The sequence below is a fragment of the Pan paniscus genome, chromosome 6, assembly GCF_029289425.2.
Source record: "Pan paniscus chromosome 6, NHGRI_mPanPan1-v2.0_pri, whole genome shotgun sequence".
Classification (NCBI taxonomy): domain Eukaryota; kingdom Metazoa; phylum Chordata; class Mammalia; order Primates; family Hominidae; genus Pan; species Pan paniscus.
In genome coordinates this window covers 125,568,809-125,584,571 of record NC_073255.2, presented here as the reverse complement: position 1 = coordinate 125,584,571, position 15,763 = coordinate 125,568,809, and positions in this window count along the sequence as shown.

Below are 15,763 nucleotides of genomic sequence, written 5' to 3'. Positions count from 1 at the left end.
GGGTTTGAGGATGCCCAGCAGCACGACAGCTGCCAATGTAAATGAGCCGTATAGAGAGAGAGGGGGCGGGAGGGGACTACAAACTTCAGAATATGAGCTGATCGTTTATAAGTTAAAAAAAAAAAAAAAAAAAAAAAAACAAGTCAAAAGGGAGCCCAGGATGGTGCAAGAAAGAGGAGAAAGGAAGATTTTCCTTGCAGCTAATCAGGAGAGTTCATAAGGGCTGATTACATGAGTGGAAGCCTGAAGTTCTTTTTTTAAAAAAATGTGAAAATTTGCATGTATGTATGTATGTATGTATGTATAGCTTCGTGTATTACCATTATTATTGCAATCAGCAAATGGATTTACTTCCTTTATCTCATGGGCTCCTTCCCACTCACTTCTGGCAGCACATTTTCCTTTCTCCTTCATCCCAGAACACCAAAGAACAGATGCGCTTCCTAACCCTGGCTCCAGGGGACTTTATACAATGTAAACAGTGCACCTCTAACATGGTTCACTGCTTACAGAACGTGTGTCCCATTTTAAAACTGTGACTCCTTTATATTTTGCAGTGCTTATTTTAATAAGAGACATTGGACTTGTGACTTATTTTTCATGGAGGAGTGAGCTTAATGGTTGAAAGTAATCGATAAACTTGTTTTTCCTCTGATGCCATCAGCCAAGATCCTATGGCAATAGTAAGAGGATGACACTGGGCTGGCACCCCCTCCATAACATATTTGGACCATGTTTTCCCCCCAGAATGCACATGCAATAGCTTTGGTTTGGTAAGAGAGAGATGGTGTACTTGGTTTCCTTCTGTCACACTTTTGGTGAAATGAATTAGACTTTTAAATCAGGAAATTCAGCGAGATGAGTTAGATTTTTACACAAGAGCAGTGGAGGACTTCCAGCTGGTTGGGGGAATGATACGGAAATATCTTGCTAAATCAGGGTCTGGTGGAATGCTGCTCCCCTGGCAGGCTCCTCTTCACAGGGAGCAATCTGTGGGTTGCTTATAGAACAGAGCGAGCAGGAGGCATAGCATGGTCTTGCTCAGGGGAAGACCCGGTGTTCAGATGTTTGTCATTAGGAACTGGGTGTGGGCTTTTTCAAGTTAAACTGAAGCAGCAGTTCTATTAGGAAGAGCCTCCCAGATCAGCATCTTCTGTTTCTGGATACTCTCCCTTTGAAAAGCCAGATTTCAGCAAAAAGCTTTGCTAATGGTGAAATTGCACAACTGAAACCCTATGGGAGCAATGGGAAAGATGGAGAAAGAGGTGGTTATATCATGTACTTCAACAGTTTATTTAGAGGCTGTTGACGTTAGAATAACAAGCCAAGACAAACAAAAATACTCATTTTGGATGAAAATATTGTCTTTTCATGTTATTATAGATAGCTGAGTCCTAAGACTTCTACAGAAACACATTTTCCTAATGAGTGGCTGATTTTTCTGGTTGTGCAAGTAATATCCAAATTATTGTACAAATTTTTGGCTCAGGAGCAAACATTGTATTGTATATTGAGCTAATCACTTGCCCTTTCTAAGGTAAGCCCTTACCTCTGCTTTCCCTTCATCTTGTCATTTCTGTTTGTTGGGTACAGGTTTCCTGTTGGTTCTTTCTGTTGGCTCTGATGTAACATGAATGAAGTTCTTAACATCCTTTCAGACATAAACACAACTTAGCTCATTGTTTCTGAGTTCATATAGAGGTTTTCTTGCCCCTGAGACTTTCGTGTCAGACAGCTGGATGTTGCTGTGTTCAAGGCTCTATATGTTGATTTTGTATCCTACAACTTTACTGATATCACCTATCAGTTCAGTTCTAACAGTTTTCAAATTTTATTTATTTGTTTTTGTTTTTTAAATATTGCATGTTTCATTTTAGAGTCAGGAGCGTAGATTTACAGGTTTCTTAAACAGGTATATTGCATGGTGCTGAGGTTTGGGCTTCTAATGATCCCACCACCCAAGCAGTGAGCATAGTAATCGATAGGTAGTTTTTCAACCCTTGCTCCCACCATCCTTCCCTCCCACCTTTGGAGTCCCCCAGTGTCTATTGTTCCCTTCTTTGTGTTGAGTTCTAACCTTTTTTTAGTGAAGTTTGTAGGGTTTTCTATATATAACAAGATCATGCCGACAGTAGAGACAGTTTCACTTCTTCCTTTCCTATTAAGATGCCTTTTATTTCTTTCTTTTGCCTAATTACCCTGAGAAGTGGTGTCTGTGGGCATCCTTGTCTTGTTCCTGATGGTAGAGGAAAAGTTTCAACTTTTCACCATTGATCATGGTGTTAGCTATGGGTTTGTCATATATGGCCTTTATTTTGTTGGGATACAGTCCCTCAATACGTGATCTGTTGGGTGTTTTTTTTTTTCACCATGAAAGGGTTTCGAATTTTGTCAAAAGCTTTTTCTATATCTATTGTGATGGCCATATAGTTTCTATCCTTTATTTTTCTAATATGGTATATTATATGTATTGATTTGCTTATGTTGAACCATGACATGATCATGGTGAATGATTCTTTCAATGTGCTATTGAATTTGGTTTGCTAGGATTTTGTTGAGGATTTTTGCATCTATGTAGATCAAGGCTATTGGCCTGTCATTTTCCTTTCTTGTAGTGTTCTTGTCTGGCTTTGGAATCAGGGTAATGCTGGCCCTGTAAGATGAGTTTGGAAGTATTCCCTCCACTTCAGCTTTTTGGAAGAGTTTGAGAAGGACTGGTATTAGTTCTTCTTAAAATATTTGGTAGAATTAATCTGGGAAGCCATCTGGTTTTGGGTTTTTCATTGATAGGAGACATTTTCTCACGGATTCAACCTCCTTGCTTGCTATTAGTCTGTTCAGATTTTTAAATTTCTTCATGAGTCAATCTTGGTAGGTTTTATGTGTCTGGGAATTTATCCATTTCTTCTAGATGATCCAATTAGTTAGTGTATAATTATACCTAGCAGTTTCTTAGGATCCTTTGTATTTCTGTGATATTGGCTATGATGTTTCATCTTTCATTTCTGATTTTATGCTCTATTGAAAACATGAGGCATAGCAGGTAGGGGGCACTGGTCAGGACTTGGGGTATAAACTGGCAGATGTTAAGGTGGGTGATTCTGGTTAACTCAGAAACTCCGAAGTCCCGTGTGGAAGAATTAACTGCCTGTACTCACCTAGTAATGTATATCCTTGGTCAAAAAAGATCCAGCTGAGAATGTTGGATGAAGGGACCAAATCAATATTCATCATTATATTGAAAACAAGTCAGATTGGCTGTGGTCTTTTGACAGCAGGTCAGTGGCTAAGTCTATTTGAACAAAGTTAGGGCAGGTTCAAGGGAGAATCCTGAGATCGGTATTCTTTGTTCCATACAAACTTGCCTTTCAGTTTCTTCTCCCCATGCCTCCAGGATGTCCCTGCACAGCCCGTAGGGCCCCCTCCTTCAGTACCTTGCCTTACGAAGGGGAGAAAATGAGTTTTCCAATGTTAGCATATATTTAGCCTTCCAAAATTTTCTATTTCTATTTTAGGGGAGCTCTAGGAAAACAGCAGATTACTCTAAATCCCCAGGTAAAAATCTGAAATGGTGGAATTTCATATGACCAGGAGACATATTTTGGGGCAAGTGGGCTTTTCACAATCACTTGGACATGAAGGCATCTGCTTCTTCTATGCCTAAAATAGTCCTTCAATTTAGTAGTTTAATTCCTCTTCCACTTTTTCAAATTTCAAGACAATACATGTAGTGACTGAACAATTTGGATCCAAGTTTCACTATTTAACTGCCAGTGTGACCTTGGGCGAGTCACTTAATCTTTTCAAGGCTCAATTTCATCATGTAAAGTAGAAGTACAAACAATCCCTGACTTAGAATATTTTGACTTACGATTTTTCAACTTTAAGATAGTTTGAAAGCAATACACATTCAGCAGAAGCTGTATTTTGAGTACTCATACAACCATTCTGTTTTCCACTTTCAGTACAGTATTCATTATATTACATGAGATATTCAAAGCCCACTTTATTATAAAATGGGCTTTCTGTTAGATGATTTTGCCTAACTGTAGGTTAATGTGAGTGTTTAAGGTAGGCCGAGCTAAGCTATGATGTTTAGTAGGTTAAGTGTATTAAATGCATTTTCAGCTTACAATATTTTCATAAGTTTATTGGAATATAACCCTATTGTAAATCGAGGGGTATTTGTAATAATGATATCTCTTCAAGGAGACTTTGTGAGCCTCTCATAGGAAAATGCATACACAGATGCATATAAATATATAATCTTTCTTTTCCATACATATGATATTCTTTAAGGATATTCAAAAATCTGGAAACAGTTGCCTCCAGGGAGATAAATGGTAGTGGGTTGGGAAACTTTTAACTGTATACGCTTTTGTACCTTTTGCATTTTGAATCAGATGAATGTATAATCTACATAAAATATTAAGATTAAAACATCACCGAATAACTTATCAGGAGTTTGGTGAACATAAGGGAAGGCCACCTATGGTGGCTGTATTTTATTCAGTGTTGGTCACTGTTGGGCACTTCATAGAGCTTATTTCATTTCATCCTCACAAGCGCCGTAGGAGGAAGGGGCCCCAGAGGGATTCATGGTTAGAATAGCAGAGTAGGAGCATTTGGCAGCTATATTCTGTGTAGGTGATAACTTTAAAGATATTTTTGTTATAAAATGTTTCAAACATACAAAAAATATAGAGAAGCAGTTTTCTATAGTCATTAAATATTGTTAATGGGTAGTCACAGAAATTATCATCCAAAGTGGGATATTCTTGAGAGAAAAAGGAGGTTCTATTTATAATTATGGTGGGATAACAAACTTAAGATGAACAGCTCTGGACAAACTGGGTTGTATGGTCCCTGGAAAACAAGGATTACTGTAAATGTGAGTCCCGCCTTGTGCTTCTCTCTGTCCCACCAAGAAAATATGATCTTGATACAGATGTTCATTGTGTCAAGGCAACCATGGCAACCATGATCTAGATACACTGTTCAAGTTTTATGCTGATCCTACCTAGGTATGTCTCAGGAACTTTCCAGAGTTTCCTTTGAGTGCTTCTAAATTTTGCATAAATGGTATGTTGTCCCTTGTCTCTTTTTAAAACCAATAAGCCATTTTCCCTTCTTTTCCTGGAAAATTAAAGGAACAAAGACCAGGAAATAACAACGTATTAGCTAAGGTTCTGTTGATTGAAAGCAACAGAACCTAATTCTGGCTAGCTTAAACCATGCTAGGATTTAATGAAGAATACTGCAGAATCTTAGATATCTTATGACTGGGAAAGAGGAGGTTCAGGCAGTTCCTGGGATGTCAGCAACAGGTAGCTGTCAATTAACTGCCCCCACACCACCCACTGCTGCCGTCATCAATATAGCACACCACGATGGCTCCCAGCCTCTGTACGTCTGGGTTCCAGTGTTCAAATTCTAGAGACAGCAAGAGAAATCCCATTGAGTCACGGATCCTTCCCTGGGTCACACTCCCTGCATATGGTCAGAAATGCAGGATTATGTACTAAAGACACAGCTAAAGAGGACCCACTTCACTGTTTTGGGACCATTTGCAGGGGAGGCAAAATTATGAGCTACTCACTTAAAGAGGTGATAACCATAAGTTTGCAGGAAAAAAAAAATTGGAGAAGAGAAGGATAACACTATCCTACGGTTTCTTCTGAAAATGGACGAAGGGAACAGCATTTCCATTTGGAAATTCTCTCCTGGCATTTCAATATTTATGGATTCTGAATTCTGAGAAAAATCAGTTGAGAAATTAGGAAAATGGGAAGGAACATTCTAATTTTCCTGTGAAAATTACAGCTTAATAGTCAGTATAGAGAACTTACTGGCTTGAAGAAATGCACTGACTTCAAGTCAAGCAAGATGAGGAAGCACTGACATGTGGAGATGAAAGTTAAGGTGAACAGGACAGGAGCAGTAAAGGAGCCTCAGTCAGACTTTCTTGTATCTGTTGCTGTGTTACAAGTGTGTGTTCATGGCCTTGTCCACTGCTAACAGTGAACCATTTCTGCAAATAAATATTAATGTGTTCATAGGCATAGTATATGTTTTACAAATCCTATGAGAGGTTTTCGAAGAAATGCCAAGTTTTAGAAACAAAATATGCCCTTAAATCGGCCATTTTGACAGTTGCTTCTTTCTAGTGCTATTCATCTTGCCAGGAGATCAGAATGTTATGTTATTTAAATGGTATTGGAGGGGATGATTGATGCCTTGTTTAACAATGTCATGTAAACAACGATTAAAGCATTAAGTATTTGTGGTGTTACCTTTCAATCTTTAAAGGACTTTTCTTTAGCATTTATTTTGTGATAATATTCATTTCTTTTTAATGTTTTCTCTATTAATGCTATTGGATTTTATAATCTTGTTACAATATGTTGGCTCCTAATAATAAGAAATCATCATTTGTTATCATATCTTTTAAAAACAGAAGACTACTAAAACTTTTCATATAATCCTTTTACAGAAAAAAACGACTATTTGCTTGTTATTATAGTCACTTATTATTTTTCAAAAACTTGTAAGTGAAGTGTTATGAAAATCATATGAATTTGGGAATTCCCAAGCATTCTCAGAAATTCTATTTCCTTGTTCCCAAATCCCAATGATTAATATCTGCCAGGAGTCGGAAAACAGTGAAAGGAAGTAACATCCTATGTTGGATACCTGGTAGGGTTAGTGAAGAAACGTTATTGCTGAGCTCTGTGTTACGCTCACGAATGATGCCATTGAGGAAGTCACGCTTGTTGAAAGGAACGCAGATACACAAAGAGTTTTGCTGCTGTCTGTTGGATAAGAACCCCCTGGTCGATTTCAGCTCCTACTGCAAGTTACAAAAGTCAATCCAATGATAAATGAAAAGTGCCCAGTGTGCTGGGAAATAACTTATTTTTTGGCTTCAGAGGAAATTTTAGAAACAGTGCCAAGTGAAACGTAAAAACAAACTACGAAGACGTTCATGAATTTCCCTCTGAAGCTGACAGCTGTATTTTAGCAGATGGAACTCCTACTATTAGCCCAACTCTTGGGTTGAAACAGTGTGTCCAGGAAACCCTATGTTAAAATGCAATGTGTTGGGGATATTGTTCCTCTATTTGCTTGAGTTAATTTTCAAATTAGTGTACTCTTGCTTAGCTGTGCTCTGAGGGAATGAACAAAAGATTGGTAAACTCTGATGGAGAACACTGGTCAGGCAGGGCACATAGAATCCCTGGGGATGGTGGTTCCTGGCAAATGGGGGAGGAGGCCCTGAGCCAGGCTTGGGCTGGGCTGGAGGAACATGAAGATGGGATCTACTCACAACCCCCAAAACTGAGGGGTCCTGGTAACACATTATTTCACCCTCAGCCATGCAAATTTATTATTTTTATGGATAAAATAGCTTTAAAAAACTAATTTACATTGAAATGTTAAAATATTTATATAGAGATTAATAATATTTATATAGAGATTATTGGGAATCCCCTCCTAAAGCCCAAACATAAAAACTACCAAAAAAAAATTCCGTGTAGGCTAAGATTGCAAATGACTGATGGAATGTAATTTAAATTAAACATGGAAAATATATTTCCTCTTTCATAAAGATCTAAATTCTATTCTTTTTAGGAGCCTTCAGAAATGAAATTCAACTATTAAAAAAAGTATAGAGAAGCCTTTAGAAAAGAAACTTTTCTTTTGCTGTATTATATATTAAAGAACTTTGATGAGAATAGTTCTAAAGTGTTTAATACTCGATTCCACTGATGTTTCTAGGTATTGTGCCAATTTTTTAGGGAGTGAGAGAAACATGGCCTGTCCAATACTTGTTGTGGGTCAGGATACTTTTGAACCTACGGTTGTTGATTTGCATGGGAAAATTATTATGTCTTATTATTTCTTGTTCCACTTTACCATAAGGGCTCCTCAGCTTCTTACTTCAATGGGTCTTCCATGACACACACACTTTATTAACTCTAAGAGTGGAATTTATTTTAACAGATAATTAGCATAGGTCAATATATGCTGAAAATAGAGTCAAATTAAACCTACTAGCTGTTATAAAGGACAGATGACACAATCCACATAGAAGCATCGACTCTTAAATAATCTGAAAGTACTACTTCTAAGAGGGGCGGGCATGGGTGAAGGGAATGGTGGACATGTTTCAGAATTTCAAATGCCAACTTTAACCAATCGTTTCCTCATTTTGTTCACCTTCTTGGGGGCTTATGCTAAAGTGAAGGGAATAGCCATAAGGCTGGCTTCAGGAGAAAGGTGGTCTAAAAGAACTGGATAATTATAAGCAAAATTGGTCTCGAATGATTGAAAATTGATGAGAATGTGCTTGTCTCCTGATTTGGCATCCTGAGTTAGACTCAGGAATACTGAACATGGATCCCAAAGGCTTTGGTCTTTTTTGATATCCTATTGGATAATCATAAGCAGGCTAGAAAAATAGGAAACTAGAATTTATTCTCTTTGAACTGACAAATCTGACCAGTGGGATGCATTCTCTATATCTGAAAAATCTTGGTTTTGATTGAAAAATTAATTTTACAAAGCAATTTTCTTTTTTTCAATTAAATTTCATTTTTTTTTGACACAGGGTCTCACTTTGTTGCCCAGGCTGGAGTGCAATGGTACAGTCTTGGCTCACTGTAGCCTTGACCTCCCCAGATTCAGGTGATCTTCCCACGTCAGCCTCCTGAGTAGCTGGGGCTATAGGTGCACGCCACTATGCACAGCTGATTTTTGTGTTTTTACTACTCATAGGGTTTCTCTGTTGCCCAGTCTAGTCTCAAACTCCTGATCTCAAGAGATCTGCCTGCCTTGGCCTCCTAAAGTGTCATGAACCACCATGCCCAGCCTACAAAGCAATGTTCTAGGAAAAACTACAGTTACTCTTTGATTATGTAATTGCTGGAGAAGAAAAGCATGGCATTTCTAAAATGATGAACTATATTACTTATATTTTAATATCTCATAAAGTTTGAAATAGACATTTCAAACATAAACATGTATAAAAATTTTTATAAATTATAAAATCAAAAACATTTTACAATTATTTTATTATAAAATTATTATAGAATCAAAAACATTATAAATTTAAACAACTTTTTAAAAAATTTATTTTGGGATTTCCCATGGAGTGATGGAGAATAATGAGCCTTGTGAGAGCTATGGCAGCTCTCATACTCCTTCCTGGGCCAACTTTTTTAGGAAATGGGAGAAATATACCCTGTTCAATGTTTATTGTGGGTCAGGATATTTTTGAAGCTATAGTTGTTGATTTGCTTCAAACTTTAAAAAAAAATATTATAAAATTATGGGATGTAAAAAAATTTATTATAAAACTTTGAAATTTTCAAACTTTCAGAAAAGCAGAGAGATGAGATTAATGGCACTCACAGGCAAGCATAGAACATAGATTGTAAACATTTTGCTATATTTGTGTCATGACTATCTTTTGCTTGTGTTTGAAAGTATATTAAAGAAAATGATATTTTACCCCTAAATTCTTTAGTACAGATTTCTAAAAAAATAAGAACATTTTCCTGTATAGTTACAAAATCATCTTTTCAAACAAAATAAAAAATGGCTTTTTTATATCATTTATTACCCAGTCCACATTCAGATTTCCTCAATTATTATGAAATGTCCTTTTATTTTTTGAGACAAAGTCTTGCTCTTTCACACAGCCTGAAGTGCAGTGAAACAATCATAGCTCATTGCAGCCTCACACTCCTGGGCTCAAGTGATCTTCCTGCCTCAGCTTCCTGAGTAGCTAGGACTAGAGGTGCACACCACCATGCCCAGCTAATTTATTGTTTTTGTAGAGATGGAGGTCTTACTACGTTGCCCAGGCTGGTCTCAAACTCCTGGCCTCAAGTGATCCTTCCAGCTTGGTCTCCCTGAAATATCTTTTGTGGCTGGTTTGTTCAAATTAGTTTCTTCTAATCAAGGGATACACATTGCATTTGCTTATTTAGCTCAAGACTTTTTTAACCTGGAAAATACCCATACTCTTTGTTTATGTATTTATTTAGAGAAATTGACTTGTTGAAAAACTAGTCAGTTGTCCTGTAGAATATTTCCCCTTCTGGAATTTTCTGGTTGCTTTTTATGGTGTCATTTAACTTTTCACTCTGTTTTTTCCTGGTTAACTGGAAGTTAGTTCTAAAGGCTTTTAGGCCTGCTATAACAAAATACCAAAAACTGGATGACTTATAAAGAACAGAAATTTATTTCTCACTGTCCTAGAGGCTAGCAAGTTTAAAATCAAGGAGCATGTGGTTTTGATATCTGGTTAGGACCAACTTTCTGGTTCATAGATTGGCCTTCTTGCTGGGCCCTCACATAGTGGGAGAGACTAGCTAGCTCTCTGGGGCCTCTTTTATAAGGGCACTAATTCCAATCATGAAGCCTCTGTCCTTATGATCTAATGACCCCCTAAAGGCCCCACCTTTTAATACCAGCACCTTTGGGGTTAGGATGTCAACATATTAATTTTGGGAAGACATACACGTTCAGCCCATTGCAAGGTTTAGTTAGATTCAGGTTCAACTTCTTTTTTTAAAGACTATTTCATAGGCAATAATGTGTATTCACATCCCATCATTAGTGATGGTGAGATGATCGCAAGGTTAGGGTGATCACTGCCTATCTCCTCTGCTATATTCCCCCTTGGGTCAAGCCAGTAGTCTGTGACGTGAACTTTGTACCATGTGTATATTCAGTTATATTCTGTATCAATAGTTACTTGATTGTTTTAGCATTTATTAATGATCCTTGCTTGAGTTGATTATTTCATTAGGGGTTTCAAAATGGTGAATTTCTAATTCTCTAATTCTATCTACATGCTTTAGCTGGCATTTTTCTATAAGCAGACCATTTTCTTCACAACTGGGTTATTTGGCTACCCTGAAACATAGTTCCTTCCGGGAAGGCAGAACATATGTTTATTTCTGTCTTTTAAAAATTACTGGTGTTTGGAGTGAAGATTAGGTGAGCTAACTACCTCCACAGGTGACAAATGAATTTTGTTTTGTCTCACTTTTGCTTTTTTGAATATCACTGTGGCTGCTTGGATTTTTATATTTAATTTGAATGGATTAGGGAATAAATGAGAAGATAGGTTTTATCTGTTTCTGTAGTTTTTATGTGGCTGTGTGAACTTACTTTTAAAAATTCCCAGAAATATTTTAATTCCCCTTTAAAGATATAAACTATGTCATACTATAAAGCAAAAGAAAAACCAATCATGTGAAGAGTAAATAGTATCGTTTAAACGAATTGTGGTTAAGCTTAGTTTGTAACTAATTAGTTTTTTATTTTCTTTCTACTTTTATCTGCTTCAGAGCCTCTTCAGTGGTTTAGATCTTCTATGTGTCAAATTATTCTAATCTCTTAAAAAGTTTAAGAGCTAAATACAACACAATGACTACAGGAATGCCCTTGTCCTTTTCTGGGTAGGTACACCTAAGGCAACTTCTTTTTCTCTTCTTTGTTCTCTTCTTCTTTCTTATTCTTAAATCATCTTCAATATTGGACAGATGACAGCACTATGCCTGCCTCAAGATGTTTCTGACTTTTTCTTTTTCTTTTTTTTTTTTTTTGAGATGGAGTCTTGCTCTGTCACCCAGGCTAGAGTGCAGTGGCACAATCTTGGGTCACTACAACTTCTGTCTCCTGGGTTCCAGTGATTCTCCCAACTCAGCCTCCTGAGTAGCTGGGGTTACAGGCATGCACCACCACGCCTAGCTAATTTTTTGTATTTTTACTAGAGACGGGGTTTCACCATGTTGGCCAGGCTGGTCTTGAACTCCTGACCTCAAGGGATCTGCCTGCCTTGGCCTCCCAAAGTGCTGGGATTACACGTGTGAGCCACTGCACCCGGCCGTTTCTGACTTTTTCTAAAGTCTTCTTTCTCTGGAGATGACATTATATAATAGCACTGTTCAATAGAAGTTTCTTTGATGATGGAACTGTTCTATAATCTGCATTGTCCCAGCCACTAGCCATATGTGACTAATGTAACACTTGAAATGTGGCTAGAGCAACTGAAGAACTGAATTTTGCATTTTACTGAATTTTAATTAATTAAAATAGAAATGCAAATAACCATAAGTGGTTAGTAGCTACCATACTGGACAGCAAAGATCTATAATTCAGCATTTAAAATCGATTTTGTTTTGTTTTCAAAAATGGAGTCAGACTGTTACAACCCAAAAGAACTGTAGGTTAAATTAAGGTAAATCCCCAAATACTACATACACATTTGGGAAATCCAAACCAGATTTTTTCATGTGATAACCACACCCTCTTTTGACTTTAGCCTTGGAGGTAATGGAGTATGGCAGAAAAAACCCTGTATCAGCAGCTGGAAGACTCACCTTCTTTTCCTAGCTCTGCCATATATTGACCAAAAGAGTCAAAGTCCATTCAGATGGTTGAAGGGCCTTGGAATTTTGTTTTTGGTTTTCACATACAAGTTGGAGGGCAGATGCGTTAGCCTCTTGAAATACCCAGAAACCACTTGTTTCCTCATCTAAAAATCAGGTATGACAGGATCATTTAATTATCCTGGAAATCAGATGAAGCACTGCATATGAAAGCACTTTGTAACATCGATAGCACTGGGAAATGTAAAGACCTTTTACTGAAATATAAAGGTGTATGGTCAACTGAATATATCTCAGATAGTTAGGATTTGACTGTATATATTGAATATAACCTGCAGTGGGCCCCTTGGTAAACAGCTTACAGTTTTGTTGCAAGTTTTAGCCAAGAGAAAATTTATTTGTTGACTAGTCATGCCCTTTATTGGCCACATGATGAGCAGCCAAGATATTAACACACAGTGCACCTTGCAGAATTCAAGAATGTCTCAGTGTCTTGTGAACTAGGAAGCTGAAATGCAGTGGTATGCAGAAGGCTGGCTCAGTAGGAGCCTTGGGAGTGTCCTCCAGATAGATGTTTGTGCAGGTTGTGTTTGATTCCAGTTGGCCATGAAAAGCTGGTTGCTCTAAAGAATGAGAATATACTTGGTTTTGCATTTACTAGAACTATCTGGGGAACAAATCTTGGGGTGGAAGAAAGAAGGGAGGGAGGGAAAGCTGTGCTTCAATACCTAGGGCTTCTTTCCTGGAATGGATCTGAGAATCTGGGATTGGGTGGCTAATATCTCATCTCTAGAAGGGAGAAAGAACTGGGTGGTGATGGCTTTGTATTTTCTATTGGAGTTCACTAGAGAATAGGTGAATGGAATGGGCTGCTATGATCCAGACATTAGGGAGGACAGGTTTGTGATACATTAGAAAACTTGAATGAGCCCTTCTATGATTCTCTCTTCCCTCTTTCTGCTTCCCATTCTTAATCACCATCCGCAGGTTGTGGAATTAGCAAATCTATTATGTGAGCAATAGCAAACTTACAGGAGCCCTTGGCTCCATCTATCTCCCTGTTTGTGTCAGTTCCTTCTGGATGCTTTTAGTCTGTGGTCTTCATTCACTCTTTTTCTGGGGAAGTAAAAGGAGTGGGACAGATTATGAGAACAGCTGGGTCCTCCCAGTTGCTGGGGTGGTTATTTTAAGCTTTGTTTAATGTGTCCAGAGACCCAGATGGCATTTTTAACTAAGCTGCTTTATTAAATCTTGTGATAAAGCATAGTGATGTTTATTGAAAAGGCAGACACGCATCAGCAACATTATGCGGGAAACTTGCTCTAAGAATTTTCTATAAAACATCTGTTGTCTTTGAGCCTTTTGTGAACTCTGGAAGTTTGCTAGTTTCTATACAGACTTGAGGACAAGAAGTTGGAACCCCCTTTTGGAGATGTCCAAGCATAGGTATTGGAATCATTAATCCTAACCCTCTCAGTTTTAAGGCCCCGGATACCCTTCTGTTAGCCAACAGTAACATGAGCAAGCACTGTAATAAGCTTTAAACAAGATTATTTGGAAATAATGGACAAGAAAAATTAGTATAAATTGTTTGGGGATTTTAAAATTAAAGATAAAAAGTTAGGGCTTCAATGACCTGTGCCAGCCTATAGCCTTAAGAGTCAATTTGCAAACACTCAAGATTTGGCCAATATGCCTCTACTACTTCTACTTAACACAGTCAAAGGGAAATTTTTAGATTCTTTCATCTGATTTGACTCACTTAGTTACGAATAAGAGTATATCTAGAATATATATGTGACTTGTTAAAATGAAAATCCACCTTCTCTGAGTCTTCAAATATCTTTCATATCTTACATTTTTTAGTCACATCAACTTTTGAAGTCATGTCCGTAGTTGTATGAAAAGAAAAATTTCAGGAACATTCAACCTCAAAAGTTCTTTTTCTTAGTCTGAAGTCGTAGAAGCATTTGACTTTTACTTTCTCTTTTTAAGTTGGTACTAGTAGGTATTTTGTATAAATATAATATTTAATTATTGCCTTTGTATTCTTTTTCTCTAGTAAACATCCTGGTTTTTAGCTATCAATATGTAGTTTTACATTTAGGGATTTCTAATGGAAAGAGAAAGGAATCTGAAATCAGAGGACGAGAGTTTATTCTACTTGACCAAACACATACACAATACTGGAAGGAGAGTTTTACAACAAATATTTAATATCTATGACATGTAAAACGTTTTTTGAAATCAAGAAAATTCAAACAATTCAATACAAATATCATCAATAATAACACATGAACAGGTGGCCAACCTTATTAATAACCAGAGAAATATAAATTAAAACAATCCATCAACTTGTAAAAAAGATGAAATTACCCAGAGTTGGTGTAGGTGATGGAAAATTGTCATGTTTGTATACTGTTCATAGAAGTTAAATTGACATAACTTTTTGGTCAGGCAATTTGGAAGTATATATCTAAATTAATAGAGTAGTTTTCTAATAACCTGGGAATCTCTTAATCTAAGAATCTTTACTGTAGATTTTTCTAGAACAAATGTACAAACATCTGTGTACAAGGGTACTCACTGCAGCATTTTGCTAAGGAAAAACTCAGAAAAAATCTATATGTTCAACAGAGAACAGGTACATAATTTATGACACAACTGCACAATATACACCACTAAAATAAAGGATATAAATTTATATGTAGTATGAAAAAGATGTGAATGATAGCTTGTTGGTGAAAAACAGCAATGACTGGAATATTGTGTGTAACGTAATCCTGCTTTTCTGTATATAATGTAGGCATAGAAAATAGGATTGAAAGGACATAGTCTAGTCAACAGTGTATATAGCTTGGATGGAGGGGGTGTATAATGGGGAAGGAGAGTCCCTTTTCCTATCTATTCCATATCCATCTCTGGATTTAAAAGATCATACATGCATATGCATTACCTTCAAAATTAAAATGATAAAGACAAAAGGAGAAGCTTTGGATTTGAATCATGATACTACTGTTTGCAACTTCTATGACCGTGGGGAAGTCGCCTAGCCTCCTGGGGTTTATTTCCTCATTTATAAAAATAGGGAAAGTAATAATACTTGTCTACATATCTTCTAGGGTTGTTGGGAGGATTGAATGTGATAATGGGTTACAGCATTATGAATTATTTATTCATATAACACAATTATTATAAAAATATTTTGCTCTGATTAACATAAAAGAAGGACGAGATTGTGTGTGTTTTTCAGTCCCAGTAGCTTTACTAACCAGAAAGCGCCTGCTGATGTGGTGATCACAGTTGCTTTGGTGCAGCTTCCTGTTGACTTTTGGCAATTCTCCACGCTGCTAGCT